General features: G+C 43.1%; 1 protein-coding gene across 1 annotated transcript in view; it reads right to left on the bottom strand.

Moving 5' to 3' along the window:
* Mgmt (O-6-methylguanine-DNA methyltransferase) overlaps nucleotides 1–11,966 on the bottom strand; it is a 272,039-nt gene extending 260,073 nt beyond the window's left edge. Inside the window, exon 1 of the mRNA XM_005402022.2 lies at nucleotides 11,864–11,966. The gene's annotated coding sequence lies outside the window, so the exon portion shown is untranslated. The remainder of the gene's footprint in view (nucleotides 1–11,863) is intronic.
* Between the last annotated feature and the right edge of the window lie 11,921 nt (nucleotides 11,967–23,887).

Below are 23,887 nucleotides of genomic sequence, written 5' to 3'. Positions count from 1 at the left end.
AGTCAGCTGTACATTTTCAAGAACCATATCTAGTATCCAACAGGATGACCACCCACTACTCCTGGACCAGGCCAGATTAGTCTTGTTCCTAGATAGATTAGAGTCTACATGACTGGATTAGAGTCTACATGGACCAGTCTCAAGAAAAAACTCCCAACCACTCTGCTTAGACTGAACCCCTGGCCTGCCCTCATACTGGAGAAACTAGTCACCGAACACTGGAGCTGGTATCTTCTCCCTGCCTCTGCTTCCCTTGTGCCTAGGTGACTCCAAAACTTATACATCTACCCAGTGGCCCCAAACACCAGGCCTTTCCAGAAGGCAGCCCTCGAGGTGTTCCTTATCTAGCCTGGTGCATCTCATCTCTGCAACTAATAAGAGTTACTGGTAGTCAGATTTGGGTTTCTGTTCACTGTTTTCATTTACTACTTTACATCCTCACATCTTTGGAGATGCCAGGAGCTAAACTACAAACAGTGACTTCTGGGCATCATCTGATTACAAAGCTATCCTCATCCCAAAATTCCAATCTCATACACAGCCCCAGTGAGTTTTTGCTTTTGAAAGAATTTTTAGTCTGCACTGTGCCTGTGTATTGGTCAGCTCAGGTTACCATAACATAATACTACACAGGGTGGCTTCAATAATAGACATTATCTTCTCACAGTTCTGAGGTAGTGCTATTCACAGTTCAGATAAAAGTCTGGCTACTTCAGTTCTGCTGCGAGTTCTCTTTCTAACTTGCAGACAGATGCCTGCTGTGTTCTCAAATGGGGAGAGAGACAGCGCCCTTCTCTCCTTCAAAGCATCAATCTTGCTAGATTAGAACCTCACTCCTATGACTTCATTTAACCTTAATGACCTCTTAAAGTCCCCATCTTCAAATGCAACTACACTGGAATTAGGACTCCAACCTTTGAATTTGGGGATACAGTGCAGTCCACAGCACTCTGTACCCAGCACACTCTGCTAGGCCTTCTAGAAAGCAGAAGCCAAAGCCAGGCCTTGGAGGGCTTCTAATCCAGAATTACAGCATCACAAGATAAAAACAGTACAGTAAAGCCAAAAACAGAGTGGTTTACTGAGTCTTTACCATGAAAATAATATTTTAATTGTTCTCATGGCAAGTGTGGTACCCCCAAGGGGAAGATTTGGAGCCAAAATGACATCTGTGAGAGCTGAGTCTTAGGGAGGTTGAAAGGGGTAGAAAGCATGGGGAGTCTATGTTTAGACTGGGTTTAGAGATGATCACCAAGGCCAAGGCAGAGGGGAGCTCTGGAAAGAGAGGGGATGTTGGTCTTCCCACCCACTAAACCTTAGTATAAAGATTGATATTTGCAGGCTCTGGACAAAGAGCCCATCAGACCTGAGTGTGGAGCTGTACAAAATCACTTCATCTTGGACCCAAGCAAGAAAGAGATCCACCAGAACATGTCTACCAGCCTTAACCAGAGGTGGGAGTGACACAAAGGAGACCAACTCTGTTTTCTCTGTGTGTGTATGCCAAGCTTTAATCATTTGGTTCCTCCTCCCTAAAGCAGCTTCCTGTGATGGACAGCCAGGTCCACTCTTCACTTTGGCATGAGGTTATGCATTTCTAGAACTTCCAGGTGCTCTCAGGGACAGAACAGAGAGATTTATTGGAAGATGTATGCAAGAGTAGCTGAGGCTGCTTCTAACTGTCCTCTTTGGCACAGAAAGGACATGAAACAAGAATATCTTCACCACTGACACCAGACCAACAAGCACCCAACAGAATTAAACTCCCAGAGAGGACCTCAATCTGAACCAGGTGGAGGTTGCCTGAAGGCACCAATACATACCAGTTCCTAGAATTGACCCTCCTTACCAGGTCAGTCCCAGGAGCTTGATATAGTGTCCCATGGTACAAAATCATGTCAAATCAGTATCAGGGTGCAATATATACCAAATCACTACAACTGGGAGTTGCTTCATGCTAGCCTTTCACCAAAGCACATCACATACCCAAGATACTTCCTTCTGGCCAACACCAAAGAAGAGCTCAAACCTTCCCAAGAATCTACCCTGTTTTCACTGTCATGATCTTCATTGGTTAGTAGGAAAAGCACCCTACACCCTACAGAAGGGAGTCATGTCAAGACATCGCTATACACAAAACAGGAAAACTGCTGAACAAATAAGGACTATGACTGTTGGAGGTTTTCTGGAGTTACGACCCAGAAAATATCATAAGAACAGCAAAAGTTATCAGCCTAACAGAGAGTAACAGAGGCTCTTTGAAGTTCTAATTATTCTCATGGCAAAAATAAATAAATATTCTTTTTAAAAAAAACAACAGGAAGTCTTTAAAGTCCATGATTTTGTGCAAAAACGAAAACTACTGATTTTGACTCAAATGGGCCATGGGGACTCAAGCTAGTGGCACAGTAATAGCAGTAATGTCTAGGAACAACCTGGAGTGAAGGTGTCAGAGTAACCAACTTTCCTTGTTTGCCTAGGACTTTCCCTGCTTAGCAATGAAATTCTCACATCTCCACAAAGAGTTGGTCCCATCACAGAAGGAATGCAGTGTCTCCCAAAACCCGTCTTTTTGCCAAGTAGAAGACTACATAGCCAACAGGGTAGATAACCTTAAACTTTAAGGACATTAACCTAATTTTAGAGCCTGCACATTCATTCAGAGTAACAGCTCTGGCAATAAATGTCAGAAACAGAATCCTGGAAGCAACCTCACCTGGCTTCCCTACTTTGAGCTACAGGCACTGACCACACCTCTCAGAGTCCCATTAGGCCCAAGAACTGATGGAATGGAGGAGGCAGAGAGAACATGTTAATCAGCAAACACACCAACACAACACTCTGTATCCGTCTGACTCGACAGCTTAATCTGATGATAACAAAACAATGACAGAAACAAATTTTTCTGCACAATAAAGAATAGTACACATGGGTCTTTTTGGGATAAATGGCTAACTCCAGTAACTTTTGGATATATATCATTTCTTTTTTTCTTTTTGCTCATTATTCTAGAAACTTCCCCTTGAGTGCTAGAAGTCTTACCAATAAGAGCAATACCAGACACTATCCTATCATACATAATTCCTATCACACACTACGCTAGGGAAGTGACATGCTTCCTCATTTGATTCCCTGTCATCCAACAGATACATGGCCTGTCTCTGCTAGAATTATTTTAACTAGATGCCTATCTCTAGATGCTGAAACTTTGAAGCTCCATTTCCATGGAACTTGTCCAATCTCTGGACAAGTGGCCTGAATTTGCATCTTGAGCTTACTCTATCCTTCTGTCTATCCTTCCAACATAGCCACCTGTGATCACCAAGGACTCCACAGCTGCTGTTCCTTCCCTGAAATATTTGTGTAACTACCCACCTTTCATCATTAAACCTCTACTCAAAAGCCACTTGCTCAGAGGAACTTCTTCAACATCTTCAATGATTAACTACACCCTATCCACAAAAATGAAAGCCAAACTCTCTGCCTTGTCTTTTGACCATGATCTACAATGCAAATATATTTAACAGTCTCATCTCACTGGACCATAAAGGGAGCTCCGCAAAGACAAGGCCCGTACAAGCGTGCTATGGTCTCAGTATGTTTCCCCAAAAGTTCACGTGCTGGAAACTTAACTCCTCGGTGCAGCAGTGTTGGGACGTAGACCTGCACATTCACACGAAGTAACAGTTCTGTCCATAAATGTCAGAAATAGGATCCTGGGGGCAATGGCTGAGTTGTCAGGGTACAGCCCTTGTGAATGGATTACTGACTTTCTTGCAGTAATTGGTCAGCTACTGAAGGAGTTCAGCTCCCTTTTCTCTCTTCCTCAGGTACCCACTTACCTACAAGTTGCTGCAACACAAGGCCTTCATATAATGCAGCCCCTGATCTTGGACTTACTAGCTTCAGAACTACAAGCCCAGAGAAACCTCTTTCCTTATAAATCACTCAGCAACAGAAAAGATACTAAATCATAGCCCAAGGCCCAGAAGAAATCCTAACCCTGATGGCCCTTGGAGAAAGTCTGCTGCCCCAAAAACCACCAGGAGAGCCCTATGGGGACACACTAAAGCACCCATGCAGCTAAGACATGCCCTAGTCCTAATCTAAGGCAACTAAGCACACACTTTATTTTTAATTTGCATTCTGATGTGAATGTACACCTAAAGCTTGCCAGTTTGATTTTAAAGATTACACTGCTACCTGCAGGAAGTACAGGTTGCCCCCTGTGGAGTGCAGGCTGTGAGTAGAGGGTGCCTGTTAATGAGCCTCCTTCCTCCCTGCTGACATTTCTGCCTGAATGAACAGTTAAAACAAGGCAATCTCCCACCTCCCAACCCAAACACCAGCCAAGGCAGATGAGCTGATTACCGTTCCAGAGCCAGAAAGTTCTTAGGTGCTTAAAAAACGTATGCATAAAAAAAAAGACACAGACACTAAATATTTTCTTCTTTCTCAATAAGAAAACTGATTCTAAATGTCATCTTTCAACCACACTCAACACTCAACCAGTAAGCCTGCAAGACCAGCCCCAACAATACCCATGGCACTGTCTCCCTCACTGCCAGGCCTGCTGCCACCAATCTTCTCCTCATTTGGCACACATATTGGCCAAGTATCCTTCTCTGGAAAACTCTGACAAGCTGGTATTCCCACTCACAAAGGACTAGAGAAAAGACCCCAGAGCATCACAGCTGGGCTTTCCAGGAGTTGCTCCCTTAGACTTCAACCTTCTATTCCAGCCACCCACACAACCTACTCAAACTCACTCATTTGCTGACAGGTCCCTAAATGGACCCTACAGTCTGCACTCCCCCTGCTCTGCCCAGAATGTCTCACATTTTCTGCTAGTTGGGGAATTTGGGAATTCTCATCAAATGCTTTGATGGGAATCAGATGAGAGTCCCTGGCCCACAGTAATGTAGTAAGGCAGGTGAATAATTCTTGGGAGATGGCTGGCACTCCAGATGTTCCCCATCCTTCCTGTACCCCATAATGCTGGTCCTCCACTCACAAATAGGGTGTAGGGTGAGCACAAACAACAAAGGCAGCAGGCAGGGTTTCATTATTACTAACACAGCACTCAGTCCTCATAGTTCTGTACTTTCCTTTAGGGGTTGTGAGCAGTGGCAACAGACTTTGATGTTGTTTTTCCCACAATGCTAAGGACAATGCTTGGTGACTCTGGTGTTAGAAAACCTTAACTAAATATACATATGTGTTTATAATCTACCTTGCACCTAAAAGGACTTCTAATACCTTCTCAGCCTCACTACTGCAAAGGCATTTACCCACCATGTGGGCAAAAAGCCCACATGTGGTTATGAAATAAGTCTGGGTGGGAAAAAAATTCTCCCCTACCCGGTGCACTTCACGCCAAGGTACTCAAACTCTCCAAAACCCAGTCCCTTCTCATTCAGCACAAAGACACTAAAAGTATATAATGTACTTCACCACACAATCCTGAATATTTAATAAGATAGTCTATGTCCAGCAATGAATACCATATGCCTTTAATAACACTGCCAGGGTAGGTGAAATGACTCATTATATGAGGGTAAAGAGAAACCCCCAAATAAGGCAAATTTTCTCTCTCTCTGTCTCTGTCTGTCTGTCTGTCTCTCTCTCTCTCTTTCATACACACACACACACAAATACAATTTTCTTCATATCATTTTTTTTTGACAAAGCTTAACCAATGGGCCAAAGCTATCTCTTGTCATTCGGCTATGAGCAGTCGCACATGAGAAAACACTGTCCTATGCTAGTGGCACTGCCATTGCCACCATGTTACATCCTGTGTCTGGTCCTTCCGGGAGTTCTTTCCATTTAACAGACTAGTAGTGTCATACCTCCTAGAGACAGTGACAGGCTATCTGAGATGGTGCCGTTAGAAACACACATGAAGCCCAGCTGCTGTTCTAGGCCATAAGGCACAAACATACCATCATGGCACACACCTGAACATTCTGAATTCTGTCACTGGAGTGGAACCACAATGCAGCCAGGCACTTCAGCAGCAATCATTGTCTACACTAAAAAAGTAGGTATACCTGGCCAAGCAAACCACCTCCTTACAGTCAAAAGGAATTTGAGAAACCTGCCAAATTAGCACAGAGCTACCACTTGCCCTAAATATACTGGAGGTGGATTGACATTGCTGACTTTCTCTTGTTCTGACTCTACATAGAAGAGTTTTGTGATGAAGCATTAACAAACATCAACTATTACTATTATTACTCAGGGCTCCCCAGTGCTGGGCCTAGTATGATCCCTCAATCTGATAATTTCACATCTCACAAATGTCATCAGCCCTACTGAGTTAGTTAACTTTTCTCACTGCTGAGACAAAATACCTGACACCCAAAGTTAAAGGGAAAAAAGTTTATTTAGCTTATAGTTCATAGAGGTTTCAGTACATAATCAACTGGCACATGGCAGAGGGGCAACAGTTCACAGTGGTAGAAGATGGCAAAAGCAACAAGAGACAGAAAGAAGCTTCTTTCTGTCCCTTATATTATATCCAGTCTACCGGAATTAGGGGTCTCAATACACTCAGTGGATTGATCCAGCAATCAAACACCCACCCTTAATCCCAGTACCCTTAATCCCACCAGTGCACTACAAATCAATTTAATCATACACTCTAGATTCAACCACCTCCAAAATAAACCCTATGACTGCAAGAGGCTTTTGGGGGGTCATCTAGACCTACCTTGAAGGAAAGAAAGCCTTGGGAACTTAAGTAACATTATCTAAGGTCACAGATAATGACCAGTGGAGCCAGGTCCAAACCAATGCAATCTTGTCTCCAGGGATGCACTAGTAACCACTGTCCTACTACCGCTATGAGAGCTTGGCATATGTGAATTTGTAAAGCAAGGATTCCAGCTGGACTGGAAGAAAACAAGGATGCTGATTGAGGGAAACAAGCATACTGACTGGACTGGAAGGAAGAAGCATTCTGTCTGGATTAGTTGGAAACAAAGATTATGATGGAACCAAGAGGGAAAAAAGATGTTTATGGGACTAGAGGGAAATGAGCATGCTGATTAGACTAGAGGGACATACGGATTGTGAATGATTCTTAATCCTCTTCCAGTTTTATCTTTCTGTGAGATCATGGTTTCAACTTAACATTTTATCCACATAGCACTTTTACTTTAAAAGTATTCACTTATTATTTCACACACTTCTATTTACTCAAGTAGACAAGAATAAGTTGATGATCCCCATCCAACAGATGAGGAGGCATCTGGGGCATGGGTGGTTAAAAGTTCCCTTATCACCCAGCAAGTAACTGTCACCATTAGAACCACATCCACTCTTCTCCCCACCCACAGTTCCAGCATGTACTATTAAAAATTCCACTTAGATCCACAAAAATATATTCAGTTGTGTATTCAAAAGTTAATGCTCACCTGAGACATGAAAATATATCTATCTGGAGGGATCAAAAAGGAACACAATCCACCCAAAAGGACAAAGAAGAGGGAGATACACTATAGCTGTCCATGCTTCACATTTGTTTGTAAAACTGATGCCAAAGTTTTGGTAACATCTGCATCTTTTGTCATAACCACAAAACCGAAAACTATAATGCTATGATAACATGTTGGGTTTGCATTTTGAAGAGATTGACATGTCTCTAAGGAGTTACAAAACCATACACAGATCCATATGCACAGGCAACTTAGAATAATGCTGGCTACAAGTGGATCCAGCTGGAAAGAGAACTCGGAGTTTGGGCTGGCAAGCACTCCTTCGCAAGTAATCCTAAGGACTCCTGGAGGTGCTCAAGCATTAGGATATGCCAAAATCTCTTGGGGATCCTGCAAAGACACAGGTTCCCAAGTTCTGATGCTATAGGGGCCCCTACCAAGGGGGCCCTATGATGTACCTCTGTAACCAGAACTCTCCATAATTCTGATGCCATCAGAGTTCAGGCCAACTTTGTAAAAACACTGCCCTACTGTTCCCAGTGAATAGTCTACTTCAGGGAGAACAACATATCCAAAGGGCTGGTTTGTGAGCATTGTGGAGGCTTAGTTCAGGGTGACTCTTACAAACCAGCAATCGCCAAACCTGAAGGTGACACTGTTGGTCCACCACTTGTAGAAGTTTTGATTGACAGTAACACATAGCTAAAAGTTTAAAAACAAATGAGAAATAACTACCAGTTATTTATTAGTTTCCACATTCAATACTTCATATCCTATATTGCCCTGAGATTCATTCCCTCTTCAACCATCTAGGTATCTCTGAAATAATCCAGTGCTGGAACTGCCTAATCTGTCAATAAGGTAAGAGTTTTCTAAACTACTATCCATATGACTCATTTTGTCAGTAAAAACTGCCACCAGCGCTGTGCTTGCAGAAAAATGTCCATAAATGCATTACTGTGACTGGCAGATCGATGTCTATAATAAAAACAAATAGATTTAACAAGTGCCTGCTTTTACGAGCCACACCATTGGTAGATTCTACATTCAGTGTCACCCCAGGACTTTTGGGAATGGGCCACAGAGCTAGGGTTGGACGCTGTGCTGATTTCACAAGTGTTATGGGTAGGAAATTACTGTAAGAAAATTTGAGAATTTGAGAGTGGATATACTGGGCATTTATGGCTCTCACACACAATTCCTTTCATGACTACAAATCTACACACACAATGACAAATTTAACAGCCATAAATAATGTTTGGGTAGCATTTTTAACTGGCTTTACAAGAGCTACATCACAGGCCAAATAAGTATTTCAGGCAGGGGTGCAGGGGACATGAGGCTCTTTGGGGATCCCTACTCTCCTGATAACAATTCATGAAATAGAAAACAAGTGACTGTTGAACATGTGGCCAAAGGTGTCACTGCTGTGTTAGTAGCCCTACAGCAGCCCGTTCATTATTTAACAGAGGCAAACTTCAGCGCACAGTGCACCCACAGCACTTTGGCAAGACATGAGCCACATCTGCCAAAGCCACCAATTTCTTCAAAGATTACAAAATGATTAGATCCTCTTCATTTTAATAGTTATATGAAGAAATAAGTCATTCAATACATTCCAATGTAGTCATTATATGGTTTCCTCCAAACCATCCAACCCTCCTCTGTTAGTTCTTTATTAATGTCAATTTTTTTTTAAGTCAAATGAAAACTAGACTGCAGATATACAGCACTTACTCAAAATCCAAAAACATACACCATCGTATTGTGTCTCCAAATTTTATCTACCTAATGTTCAAGACAGGATTTCAGAACAAACAAAATGGGAAAATCCATGGTGCCCAGCAAAGGAGAACCAGCCTCCCACAGAGCTCTAACCTCCTCCCCAACCCTAGATAAACCCTCTCACCTTCACTTCAAAACTATAATGGGGTGTTGGGCCAGCTTGTTTGTGTTTGTAAACAAGCTAACAGGGAGCCCATGGTCACCTAGTGAAACTATGGTTTAAGTGTCTCCCATTTAAAAACTTTCAGGTTTTATTTAAATGACAGTCTGCATTAAGATGCCAGTTTTATTCAGCAAGTATCTGCATCATGAACTACCTAACCAGGAGACAGAAGGTTAAGGAAAGCTGTGGCAGTAGCAGGGCTCAGGGCCTTTCAAAGCCTGAGAAGCTCAGTGTATTCACGGAGAGCTGACCTGAGACCCATCCAGGAGTCAGAGGCCTCAGGGAAAGCAGATCTAGATCAGGAACTTCAAATTGAAATAGGGAGTTGAGCAGGTCAGAGTGAGGTGTGAAAACAACCTAAAAACACAGACAGTTCCCAACTTACACAGTTTGACTTGCTGTTTTTCAACTTTACCATGGTGCAAAAGCACTATGCATTCAGCAGAAACCATACTTTGAATTTGGAATTTGGATCTCTTCCCAGGCTAGTGATCTGCAATATGATCCTGTAATGCTGGCAGACAGTGTGACAGCTCCCAGTCAGAAACAGCCCACTCTGAAGTGTGCTATGATGCTGACTGAGGATATCTAGGAGGCTAGGTGTATTCAGTGAATTTCTCACTTACGTTTTCAACTCACAATGACTTTATTGGGATATTAGCAGTTGAAAAGTATGTATAACATTCATAGATGATCAAAAGAAAAGAGAATTAGCAAATACTGAAGAGAATCAAATGCTTTGGCTCCTGAGAAAAATGGAATTCCTAGGGAACTGTAGAGAATAAGAGTTCCCTACAGCTCCCTGTTTCCCCTTCCTCCCTAGGGACAGCTCAGAGGACAACGTGATGTGATGGGAGAGATATGAGTGAAAGACAAAGCCCCAGTGTGTGGCCTGATCTCAGAGGAGGACCCTGAGCACCTCATCTTGCTCTGGGAGGAAAGTTGGCTTAGGAATCTTAGCTCCATGAAAGACTCAGATGGTAACCAGAGTGTCCTTAGGGCTCTAATAATATTAGTTAAATCCAATATTGTAATATACATTTTTCCAATAAAAAAAAATTAAATAGAAAAGCACCCTAGTAAAGGAGTGTACTTGAAGCCTGTTTCCTCCAGCCCCGTAGACCTTAAAACACACCTCTACTGCCAAACTCTAACTCAGAAAGAACCCAGGAAGAAACAAGACCCCTATCACCACAAGTCCATTCTCCTTGCCAACTTGCAGCCTCTTGGTTCTGGCAGATATCCTGATAATGCATCTGAATTAACATGATATTGACTACCAGCCAGGCTCTTGACACAGTTTTCTTCAAATTTTTTACCCACCACAATGTGCTAAGCTTTTTTATCTCCATGAGTGTTTTAGCCATTGAGAGACCCATGAAAATAACAAAACCATCTCCTGATCATCTGTCAGGGATAGGAGAGATAGGAGGGTTTCTTTAGCAGAGATGCTACAGGTTTACACTTGGGTTTATACTTAAGTAACCAGCGCTGGGAATGTACTTCAGTGGTAGAGCCTTTGCTTAGCCTCAGTCCTGCATTCCATAGCCAGTTCTACCAAAATAGAGGTACAGTATATGTATGTAAATAAATAATAACCAGTCTAACTTATACCCCTATGTTTGACAACATTGTGGTCCACCCACCATGGCCGACCCCACTCTGGACAAAGCTGCTCTCCTGTCTGAATAGTCCAACCACAGCATACACAATATACAAACCCTGTTTTCTTTTTCCTTTTTTTTTTTTTTCTTTAAACAAATCTTGTTTTCCATGACAGAAAGCCAGCTACAGGAGCAAAAACCATTGAGATTTCAGGAAATGATAAACCCAATGAATGAGGAATACATAGTTTAGAATTACTCTACTGTATTATCACCAACTTGGGAATTATAGTGCTGAGTGTAAATGGCTCTCCAACTCCACTTGTTTACTCTGAGTGTTTATGGACACAATTAGGGCATAATGTATACAAACGCGAGCCATGATAACTGGAGGACTCTGGAACACGGCCGTCCTCTAAGTGCTGCCTCAAGCAAGAAAGAAATACGAGGTTCTGCAGAAGGAGCATGTTAAAGGTTTGCTGTGAGAAAGGCGTGAGCAGGGACTTCTGGAAGCTTCCTGCAGGAAGGCAGAGCGACCCCCACGCACTAGTCAGCAGTGAAAGGCACGCAGGCGGGGACACAGGACAGCCTCTGAGGTACTGGCCTTACGGAGAGGGACTGGAGTGGCCAACATCCCTACTAAAAGGCCACGGTTACCGCAGAGCAGCTCGGCCCATGAACGCCAGGCCCGCGAGCAGGTAGGGCACACCTGGTGCACTCTTGGGGCCTGGGGGGGGGGTGGTTGCTGAGTGAGGGGCGGACGCGGGCAGGACCGGTGTGGGTTGTGACTGTCCCTTGGGCTCTGGAAGTCTGCTCTCCCCAGAGAGAGCCCGGCTCTGTGCCGGGATAGAGAAAACCCTGACACTCACCAACTTGCGCGGACCGCCAGGACTGAGAGCGCCACGACGCAAGTACTCAACAGCGCGGCACGCACTGCGTGCCAGGGCCGGGGGCGGGGCCCAGAGAGAGGGCGGAGCTGCCGGGGTACGACGAAGCTGGGCGGGGCGAGGCCTAAGAGGGGCGGGGCAAGGGGAGAGCGGACGGCTCCGGACGGCATGGGGGTGGGGCCAAAACGCACAGGGCAGGGCCGGGGATGGGGGGCGGACCCACAGACTGCCGGAAGCAAAACCTAGCCCGGCCCCGCGCTCCCCGCGGTCAGAGCATGCCCAGTGTGCGGCCCCGGCCGGAGGCTCTGCGCAACCACACTGGATTCAGGCAGCCTAGGGGTCGGGCAATCTGCACCCTCCCGTCTTCGCATCCGGCCAGTCGAGCGTACCTGCTTTTGGAGCTCTTCTGGCGAAAGGAGCCAGGCGGTGCGTTCCTGCTTCTGCTTCTCGGCTCTGTACCTCAGTTTACCTGCTCGTGACACATAGCCCCAGGCTGTGTACCACCAGCCTCCCGCTGGAGAGGCGGTGGAGGCGCCTGCCTAGTGCACCCAGGAGGTTTGAATCCAGGTCACGCCCCGCGGGACTGCACTGAACCTGGAGCTGGAGTACTGCCCATCCGGGGCTGCACTTGAAGATTGTGCGGTCTACTCACCTGGTGCCATGGGGACTAGCAGGCTAGGCTCAGATGCATTCTCCTGCACCATCGGTGCAGGAGGTCTTCCTGACCCTGGCAGTGGGGGTGTCTCACTTGCTTTTCTGTGAGCAGAGGTGCCACTGCGTGGTTTGTGGATGTCAGAAGTTCAGTCATGTGCACCAGAAAAACCATGTTTAGTCCCTACCTCCTTACTTCAGAATGTGACCTTATTTGGAGGTGGGGTTTTTACAAAAGTAACAAGTAAAATGAATTCATAAATTGGTAGGACCCCATCCAGTAGGACAGGTGTCCTTAAGGCAGAAAACCATGTGAAGGCCTACACTTGGAGGGATGCGTCTACAAGCCAGGCACACCTGGAGCCACCAGATGCTGGATGAAGTGAGCCTGCAGAGAGAGAGCATGTCCCTACTGACACCTTGATTTCAGACTTCCAATTTTCTATTATTTTAAGCCACTCAATTTTTGACACTTAGTATGTCCATCCTAGAAAATGAACACAGACACCATTGTAATTAAGTTGATGTACATACGGGAGAAGGATCACCCTGAAGCCTCAGAGAGATGCCCTCATCAGTAATTTCAGGGGTCCTATCACAAGCTCACCACATGTTGGAAGCACCATTCTACAGACCTCCTAGATTCTTGATTGAAAGAGATCTTCAACTCTGACCCTAACCTTCTATTTTACAACTGTTCTACCAGGACTTGGCTAATATTTATATCCTGCCTGTGTGACTTGCAGGATCCAACATGTTACCGCTGTTAGTAAAGATTGTTCAGAGACCCTCAGCAGGGTTTGTTTTGTGATGAGCCCCAGTAACTTATCATTAGGCCTCTGAAGGTCCCCACTCCAAGCCGTGTCTTCTCTGAGGCATGTTTGAATTAGCTGCAGGCAGAAAATGAACTAGGCCCTGGTTACACAATGATGATCAAATCAAAGCACTTTTTCTATGTTGAGCCTGGATACAGGCTCAGAATCCTTCGCGACATTGTTTTCCAAATAAGCATTTAAGCTCAAATGGCAGGAGAAATAAAACACATTTGCTGTTAGTCCCTATGAGTCTTTAAGAAATTCATTTTACTCCTCCAATCTTCAATTCCATCATCTAGGAAAGAATTTTATAAGAATCTACCCTATATATACAGACATATAGACCATCCTTACCTATTAGAATGTGTGCATGTGGTAACAATAAACTACTGAGTAATAATGCTATGCAGCTGTCCTATTATAGCCTGTTACTATCAGGACGCAATCAGAATTGGAATCCTAACGGAAGTGAAAACAGAAAATAACATCCAGGTTGAATCAGAGTGCCTACTCAGAGCCTAATAAGTATACTCTGAAGCTACATTTAATACATGAGTATGACTCTTTAAAAAAAAGTCTGAATTAGTATGAATTCCTAGCTGTTAAAAAAGAGACTAGCTGGAATTAGCACCTGATTCCCCACTTCAGGAAAGAAAAGCCTATGGAATGATCCAAGGCCCATTTAGTACAGGAATCAGGAGGGATGGGCAAAATAGAGGACAGTGCCAGCATCCAGGACACAGGCATGAACCTGGTTCCACTGCAGGATTGAGTCATGCTTGCTGGGAAAGAAAAAGAACTGTGTGGGACATCCAGGATCAGGAGTCAAAAGGGGCAAGAGGAAGGAGGATATCACTCCAACCAAGGACTGGCCCTCCTATGTCCTGGAATGTGATACCACAGGGTCTGCAGTGAACAGAATGAAAACCCACACTGCCTGCATTTGCTGCTGCAATTTTTTCCCTTCCTGAGGATAATTTCCAAAAACATAAATTATTTTCATCAAGGGTTTCCCCAGCCACTTTCCCTTGTTCCATTAGACTCTCATCCTACCAACATTCCCTCCCTACCATTAAAGGGACACAAGATTGCTCCAAAGCAGGAACATGGCCTGATATGAGGGCCAGTAATGCACATAGGATAGGTCAGGAGACCTGAGGCATAGTTTCCGCTGTGGCTCACTGTCCTACCACACCCCTGACATCTCTGTAGGATGACAACATGTTATGGTTTGTATCAGGATTGTTCCCTAAAAGGTCAAATGTTGAAAGCTGGATCCTCAACACAGCAATGTTCAGAGATGGGACTATGGGGAGTGATTGGATCATTAAGGCTCTAACTTCCTCAGTGAATGAATCCATTGATGTATTTATAATTTGATGGTGTTATTAAGAGGTGCTGAAAACATCAGTAGGACTACCATTAAAAGAATGGTAAAGGGAGGTCTCAAATCTCCTGATCTACCCTGTGTTCATTACTGTTCCTCATACCAGCATGTCCCTGCTTTGGAGCAATCTGTATCCCTTTAATGATAGGACTTAAATTAGCAGAAGTAGATCACTGAGGGTGTGCCTGAGAAGGGCACATCTTGTCCCCAGCTCCTTCATCACTCATGGTCTCTCTTCACTTCCTGGCTGCTATGGGGCCAGCAGGGTTCCTCAGCCACACCCTTCTCACCATGTTTCCACCTCACCACATGCCTAAATGCCATGGAGTTAGCAGGTCACAGGCTGATACCTCTAAAGCTGTGAGCTGGAATAATATTTTCTCCCTTCAACTGATTGTCTCAGGTATTGTGTCATGGTGACAGAAATCTAACTCACACCATTAGGCTGGATGGGTGAGAGTCCTTTGGGGTTTCTCATCTTCAGATTAACAAATCATGTCCCATTCTTCTCTGAGCAGAAATTTCCATGAATAACTTTTTAAAGAAGTGAGAAAACCACAAGATATATGTTCAGCTTCAGTCTGACATCTTCAAGGGACTCCTTGGATTTTCTTTAAGATCAGCCAGCTTTCTTGTGGGCATTGGGAACAATGTTAATTTGCATAGTTTCTTAAACATCTAAATGAATACCTTTCAGGTTAAGCAAATGAACATGACATGTGATTGCTTCTAATGATTTGCAACCTAAGAAGTTTGTTTAATAAGCCTCCCTTTCCAAGCTACTTTGTGACATTAGAGACCATTTACAACAAAGCTGTCTTCAGTAGTCAAACTTAATCCTTACTACCCTACCTTTGGGAAATGAAAGGATTTTATAACGATCACATAAAACCTTATGTGGTTTAAAAGCCCAGAACTCTGGACAAACGTGTGATGGTCGTGTAACAAAAGAAACATATTACAGAGTTCCCACTTTAAGTGTTTTACATGTGCTCTGCTTTTAGGAAAGCATCTCTAGTAGAGAGCTTCCCGATTAACACTATCGATTTTCTTAGCCTGGGTGTTCCTATAGAGACTGGAGCCAAGAGCTGGAATCAGTGCCTCAGGCCTGGGTGAGGCTTGGAGCCTAGAGTGTTCTGGAAGAAGAAGCCTAAAATAGGGAGGGGGCTGTCAGGACCAGGGGTGGGCACTACTTGCCTCTGGTTATACTCCTATCCCAGACTAGTTTCTAGTTCTCAGCATGGCCAAAGGCATAATGGTGGGATCGAGGCCAGAATTATAATCTACAAATGGACAAGGATGAGACAGGAAGAGGGGGCTTTGGGCTCTTTCCTCAGGGTGAAGCCATAATGGAAGAAAATCTTTCTTCCCAGCAGCCCCTAGGAGCTACTATTGAGATCTAGAGTCCTTTTGGATGTTCTTGGGTTAGAAGGGCAGAGTGGAGGGTCCTGCCTAAGGAAAAGTGCCAGAGGCAGCCCAAACTCTTTCAAAAGACTTGTACTGAGACTTCCTTTAAGGCCTGATTGATGTGGAGGCTGGAGGTGTGTTTAGTGAGTATTATCACAGGCCTAAGGAACACCTGGTTGAGTGGTATACAGATAAGGAGATGTGGTTTGCCATCTGGAGCCATCAGCATCTTCCCAGAAGTACTCTGGGCAGTGGGATGCAACCCCCTGTAGCAGAACTCCTTCAACAAGCCTTTTCCCCAAGCCCTGTGTGCCTGGCCCTGTGCAGTGGATGCCTCCTACTCTTGTAGAGTAGATTTGCTGGCTGGCCAGGATATCTGCTAGAGTTGGAGGGATGAGGTAAATAAAAGCTTGTAAATGAGAGGAAACACCCATCCAGATGCAGAACTACTACTGTGTATGGACTTTGGATCCAGTTGCCCAATAATTGTCAAAAGATCATCCCAAACCTTGCATAACTCTTCCTTCTAAAATGTACCCACTGTGGAAACCTAACACCCACAGAGTATATACCTATATGTAGGTAAATAAAAGCTAACTCTTCGGATGTATATTCACCATACAAAACTATTTCTGCTGGTGGAAACATTTGGAGGGCAGATTTCCCAACCTGTAGTGGGCTATTTGAGTGTCGTGCACTGAGAACTAAGGATTTTGTTAGATGTTGGCCCTTTTGAAATTGGCTCCTACACTCATTACAAAGTGTTTTTGATCCATTTTCAGGAAGGGCTTTGTTTGTAACACATTGTTGGCAGTTTGGGCAGAATCTTTTAAGTGGTGTGAAGTGCTAGGGGGTGTGCACCTGGACACCAGGAGAAAGTGGGTATCCCCCTCCCTTCTGCCTTCTGGGATGAGTCAAAAGTGCCTGTTATTTTGTGACTTGGAAATTAAAGCAGGAGACATGGGGATTTTGATGCTGTGATTGTGATTTGCCATCATTCACTTCTGACTGGGAAACTACAAATGTGAATTAAGACAGGAAAAATAGCCATGCCAAGTAGCCTGTCTCAGTCACTAAAATAGGAACTTAAAAAAAATAGTGGCTGTATTCCCTTGAAGGGGAACTTCTTCAATCTAGTGAAGGTACATTGGGCAACTGATGCAAAATAACATAAGGCAAATATGAGAAGGGCAGTAGCCACTGAGCAAAAGACTTGGTGGAGGTGGTGCATCACAAGATGATGCAGGTGGCTGGCTGCCTGTCCTCTTTTGGTGTGAAATAGCCTCATTCCATCTGGGAGTTGGGAATGGTAGAAGGTGAAGTCTATGAATGGTCCCCTGATCTGTCAAGCCAAGACCAACAGAAAATGAAGCCCTATCTTGGTCCAAGAGCCTACTGGCATGAAAGATCAGAATCCTCACTACTGGTGGAGGAGAAGAGAAGAATTGTGGAGCTAGAGTGTGATCCCTCCTCAATGAGGGACAGTGTGGGTGCAGCCATCTGATACACATAAGGGAAATGTAGCCTAGAGGTGCTCAATCCAAGGACTTCATCAGAAAGTGAACTAGTACAGTTTAAGGAGGCCAAGGAAGGAGGACCAGGATTTTAGAGGCTTGGGGCCACTCTTATTCCCTTTCCAACCTCTCCCTTCTTTTCCTCTTCTCCAGCTCCAGAGAGGCCATTCATGACCCCAATGTTACATCCTTTCAATTTTTTTCCCCCAGGGTTGAAACAAATGTTCCCTCTGAGATACCAATGGAAGAAAACTCAGGGAAGGCTTCTGATTGGCTGAATATGGGTAATTGTGACAAGCTCTGCACAAATCATAGTGGACAGGGACATTAAATCTAATCAGTCAGGCACATGTACTCACCTTGGCCAGGAGAACAGGTCTGATAAGGGAGGGAGTGGTAAGGGTAAGTAGCGTACTACTTAGTTCACAGTGATGACCACCTCCTGTATGCCAGATGCTGGAGTGAGCATCCCAAAGTCACATGCTGTTTCTGGTCTTTAGAGCTATTTATGCAGCAGCTAGTTGTATATGGATCAGGTGGAAGGGGCAGTGGTGAGTAGGGGACCCTGCTTCCTGCAGCCCTATTCACACTCCCACTCAGGCAGTAGAAGTTATTTCTAGCGAATGATAAGCACCCTGATGGATACAGTAGAACTTTCATAGAATCTGTTAACTAAATGGCCCATTTCATGAGGCTGGACAGTGACTGAGGTTGCTGCTGGCTGAGGGATACCCCCTCACACACAAGGCCAAGCAAAACATTGCCAAATCTATGCATTCGTACTTTGTCTTTGGTGTTTATCTTGATTAGCACAATTTATTTGTGGTTCACTAAGTTACTAAGGAACTAGAAAGCTAAGACTCATAGAAATTATTGATGACTTGTAAAGTGGCAGATCCAAGGCTATGTGCTTTATGTTTGCCTTCTTTTTGAAACCTCACAAAACCACACGAATTAGGTACCATCATTATTATAGCTTTATAAATGAGGAAACAGAGTGGTGGAGTAACTTGGCAAGATCACACAGCAATGTTAGAATCATTTACACCCAATTCACTGCCTCTTCAATGTGCAGAATCAGCAGGAGAACAAAAACTAGCATTTATTAAGCCTCACAGGGGACATTTGTGATTTTTCCCTGAGATTGTTACTATCTCCTTGCATATGGCAAATCTTCCATCAGTCTTACAAGTGGACCAATTGGAACTTTTGCTTGGATGGATGTAGTTATCACAGATAAAGAGGTGCCCCTTTTTTGCTGGGATACAAAACAGGGACCATGTGCCTCCTGGTCTGGCACTGACCTTTTTCTTTGTACTGGGGATTAAACCTAGGGCTTCATGCATGCTAAGAATGAATTCTACTATAAAGGCACACACCCAACCTTGTCCCTGACCATCATTGCAAAGAAGGGAATCCCACAGAGACAGGGAAAAACAAAACTCACACCATACTTCAGAGGCCCTGCATGCAGCTGAATGTAGTCACGTTTGCGTTTCTCAATTCTCTGTGACAATAAATGATCTTGTTTTAATATGCCATCTTCAGTTGGGTTTCTGTTATTTGAAACCAAGACGCTTGAGCAATACAAGAATCACCCCTGTACCAGATACTGTGCTGCAATGTGCTCATGTGTTATCCTTTTTAATACTCTCAAATTTGTGAGTTATCATCACACCCATTTTACAGGTGAGGAAAGTAAGGGTTAAAGGAGTCAACTGGCCTGTCCAAGGCAACTCAGCCATAAGACAGCAAAGCCAAGACTTGCGTAGAATTATGGTTGCCCAAGCCTCAATATTCCTAGGAATGTTTTCAGCTGTAAGAATACAGGATTGAGGAGGAAAAGGGAAGGAGACAGGAAGGAGAAAGGAAGGGAGATGGAAAAGACTGTGGTAGCATTTTTAAATTAAAGAATTTAAAATCTTTTGGTGTCAAGTTATGATGGTGTATTTCTAGGGCTTAGGAATTTTATCCTGCTATTTGTTCTTCAAATAAAAGAATCAGAGTTGCTGACTTAGTTTAAACCAACTCCAAAGACTGCAGAGTTGACTGCTGATTAAAATCTTGTCTTTCTTCGTCTGAGAAGGAAATAGTAGATATGATTTCCCTGAATATGTGGCATCTTGCAAATTTGATTATCATTTGCAGCACTTGAAAATGTCAATGGTTGGAAAATATAACTTAATTATTAACAAGATAGAAATAATCACTGAGTATTCACCTTGGCATCTACCTGTGCTGGTGTGATAAAAATAAATTAGAAGTAGTTTCAGTGTGAATTTAAAGGCGATTTTAGAATCATTAGTCTTGCAGTTTTTCTAGTCACCTCATGCTGAATAGTCCATGGGCTAATTCCAAAGTATGATGGTTCCTAAATGAGTAGACTGTCTAGATTCTAGTAATGTAAAAGGTTGATTTAGATTCAAAGTACTTTGCCATTTGTGAATTCAGCCTAAATCTCTTAAGAAATAAACACATCCTAGGCATTTTATTTCTGTTCTCTTTCAGAGATGTGCAATCATTTTTAATGGGTAAACCTGTATTAAATTGCATTTTTCAAATTCTCATTGTTTCATTCCCTTTCGGTTCTGCTATCTAAAATTTTTTTCCACCTCATTTTTCCCAGTTGTTTGTTGCTTCATACATATTCTACAGCCAAAGCCCCCTGGTTACTGAGCGCTGGGGAGAGCTGATAACAGGGTCCTGGTGATGTTCAGGAAGGAAGGAGTCAGCCACTCCTAACCTTGTTAGCCACAAAAAGATTTTCAGATTCTTGTCGACTTAGGAATGAAGCTATTGGAATTTGGTTCAAACCTACATCTTGCATCAGTGGAAATGGGTATTGTGATTGCTATGTTGAAACTAGGCTCAAATGCATTGGGAGTTTTATACCATGTTTCAAACTTCCAAATAGATAATGTCAGAACATTTCTGAAATGGGATACTAACATCAAGATATACTGCACCAATCAACAAACATCAGGCAAAGCAGAATGTAGGACTAGGGATTGAGGAGATGACTAGAGAATTTCCATTTCCATTCCCTGTGTCAATAGCGTGGTAACTTACCTCCTAGATTGCTTTATGGCTCCAGGAGAAATTCTCAGTAGAATTTCTTAAACTACACTCAGCTCAGTGTTCAAAGCAAAGGAATTAGACATGCTGTAGTTTATGAAACTGTTTATGAAAGGATGTTTTTGAACTGTTCAAAAATCCAAAAGGAGTTCAAATTTGACAGTTTAAGACGACAGCAAGAGGGTCATGGTGGCCTCCCCAGTGCAGCTTTATGATTGAGGCACTCTCATGGAAAATAAAATTGTTCCCATGAATTTCTTCTAGCCTATGGCTACTCCATTTCAAACTTTTGCCTTTTTGAGAGAATTTCTACACTATGAAGCAGCTGACAAAGGTCATATTATGACGATGTTTCTGGGGTGATAACATTTTGATTAGCTATGCAAGAACCTTCTATCCTTTCCAAGGATGTCATATTCTAACATGTTCCATTATTTTAAGAAAATCATGTAAGTTGATACTATTCTGCAATAAGAACTTGAATTTTGTGGCTTATTTTCTTTGCTGTAATATGCCAGCACCGTGGGCATCGTTGCAGGGAATAAATGACTCTTCCCCAATAAACCAAATGCCTAAAGAAGCCCCTGGAGGAGGTAGGGATGTCCATAAAAGTTGAAATGGATTTCATAATATGGCATTCAATTTAGTGTAATAAGTAGAATTCAAAAATAGTCTGTCTTCCCAAAGACAATACCTCTGCTAGTAATCAAGGGATTTCCACCAGAATCAGATATACATGGCTTAATGTATACCCAAATATATTCATTCAATTATTTCTTTTCCTTCATTTAAGTCACTAGTTACCTGGAACATGAGAAGTCTCTCTCTTTCTTTTCTCTTTATCTCTTTAAGCTTGAAAAATTAGCCCTTTAAAGACAACTACCAGAAGGCATTTATCAAAAGGCCAATTCTGTTTCTGTGTCATATTAAGAAAAGGCGTGTGTGTGCACTTTTGTAGTTATACCTCCAAGATTCTCCGTAACAGAAAATATTTCAAAAATGATGTCAGTAGGCTGATATCATTAATTGTTCCCCAGTACTGGTATTGCTGTGAAAAATAAAGCATCAGTGCTCAGCACTGGGAGACAAAGTGAGAAAACGGTTTAGAAGTTTGATAGATAACATCATGATGCATCGTAGAAAAAGTGGGCCCTGAGAGAGAGGGAGATGGAAATATCTGCAGAATGATTCTATGGTCCTGGGTCCTGTGCCACTGGGTTTGATGAAAAACTCAGCACAAAGACAAGAAAGCAGGAAATGCAGAACAATAAGGAGACTCTCAACCCATAAAGATATTCTTTTCACAAGTGAAAAAATCAAGATGAGCTAACGAATGCTGTAAAGAGTATTTGCTAACATAAAACTTACAAATGTCATTTTTGAAACTAAAGTTATGAGAGTTTGTTTTTAAATCTTAACATAGACATGAAAATAGTTGGCACATTACCTGATGCAGCTTAATGATTGCACTTCCATAAAATGTTCGTGCATCTGCATTCTATTTTACTCTTAAGAAAAACAATCTGTAAAAAGGAACTAACCTCATTTGAATGTCTAATTCAAAAGATATTTTGGTAATAAGATTTTTAAAAATATTTTAATGAGCAACCAAATACTGTTTTTTCTAGGCACATTGTCTCCTTCCTACACAGGGTCCTTAGCTGTAGCCAGTGTTTTTTGTTATAGGCTGTTCATGAATTCTTTGTTCTATGATTGGAAATAATGGATTGTAGCTTCCTTTAAGCCAAACTCTGCCAACAATCTTCAACTTATGTTTGCTACAGAGCCCAAAATAACCTTTAAGTAAATTCCTGTTTGTTTTGGTGGCAAGGGAAGATGAAAGTGCCAACATTGTACCCTGGAGCAAGCCCCAGAGATGAAGCTGGAGATCTGAATGTCCCTTATTTCCTGGCTTTCTGCAATCTCTTTAGTCATACAAAGTCTCAGTTTTAGTGACTGTAAAATGGAGATAGCAGTACCTGATACATAGGAAAGGTTTGCAATTGAATGTGATAATATGAACGGAACGGTCTAACTGCAGCGGGGTCTCAAATTATTGGTTTCCTTTGGTAAAGATTACACATCACTATTTATAGGATCTTAGGATACTCATGTACTTCTTTACAGTTATTCAAAATGCTTTCACATCAATCATTGATTTTTCTCATAATAACTTCAAAGTCAGTGTTCACCTTTCTCCTGACCTCCAGGCCTTAGTGGCCTTAGTGGCCTATTTTGCATCTCACTGAAGCTACTGTCCTCTGGAGTGCTGGGTATTTGTGACATTTCGCCAACATCCTGGCTGCTCTACCCTGCGCGCTCTACCCTGCCCCATGCCTAGCACAAAATGCAAGCCTCTCTTGCAGACTCTATATTGTCATGTAATTATTTTTGCCACTAAACCATAAGCTCAATATGACAAGTAATGGGCTTAGTGATACCTGGATCTCTAGCCCAGGGTCTGGCACATGTCAGGTGGCAATAAATGGTAAGTGTTAATTGACTGATTACTTAAAAGAATGAGCCAAAGGAGAATGGTCATATTCTTAGACAAAACTGAAAACAAGCTCTGGTAGAAATTCTTTTGTTCCTGGTCCAATAATACCTGTAATTTCTTTCCAAATAAATATAAGACATTCCAGGTTTATTCTTGTTTTTGTCCCTACCATCAGGGACCTTCTTTGCAGCCTACACCAGCCCTTTCAGGGATAACTTCAAGTCCACTAAACTGGCTGCCAGTTTTTCTTTCTCCAAACCAGGTTTTGCAAGCTCAGGGACATGTCCAAGCTCAATCTGATAAAACCTCACTCTAGTTAAGAATCTAACTCCTCCCCAAACATGCCCAAGACTCAGGGCTCCAGCCAAACCCTGAAGCAGGACAATCCTCCACACTGAAATGTATTCCTCACCAAGTTGCATGTGAAGAAGACTATGTCCTCTGAAGGTTCAAAGCTGTGAGTTGTTCACTTTTTGATCCTCAGTACTGACAGCAGCCTCTGGTACACCCCAGGTGCTGAGTATAAATTTGATGGACAAATGGATGAATAAACACACCCAAGAAACAATTGTGAGCTAATGCTGTTATTGGGAATTGAACTCTAGGGGCTTGATGGTCTGGAAAGTTCCTAGAAGAGCCAAGACTCAACACAGAGTTGAG

This window comes from Chinchilla lanigera, unplaced genomic scaffold (assembly GCF_000276665.1).
Source record: "Chinchilla lanigera isolate Chin_1 unplaced genomic scaffold, ChiLan1.0 scaffold00076, whole genome shotgun sequence".
Lineage (NCBI taxonomy): Eukaryota > Metazoa > Chordata > Mammalia > Rodentia > Chinchillidae > Chinchilla > Chinchilla lanigera.
The sequence above is the reverse complement of the archived record's forward strand: the minus strand, read 5'-3'. Positions and strand labels throughout refer to the sequence as shown.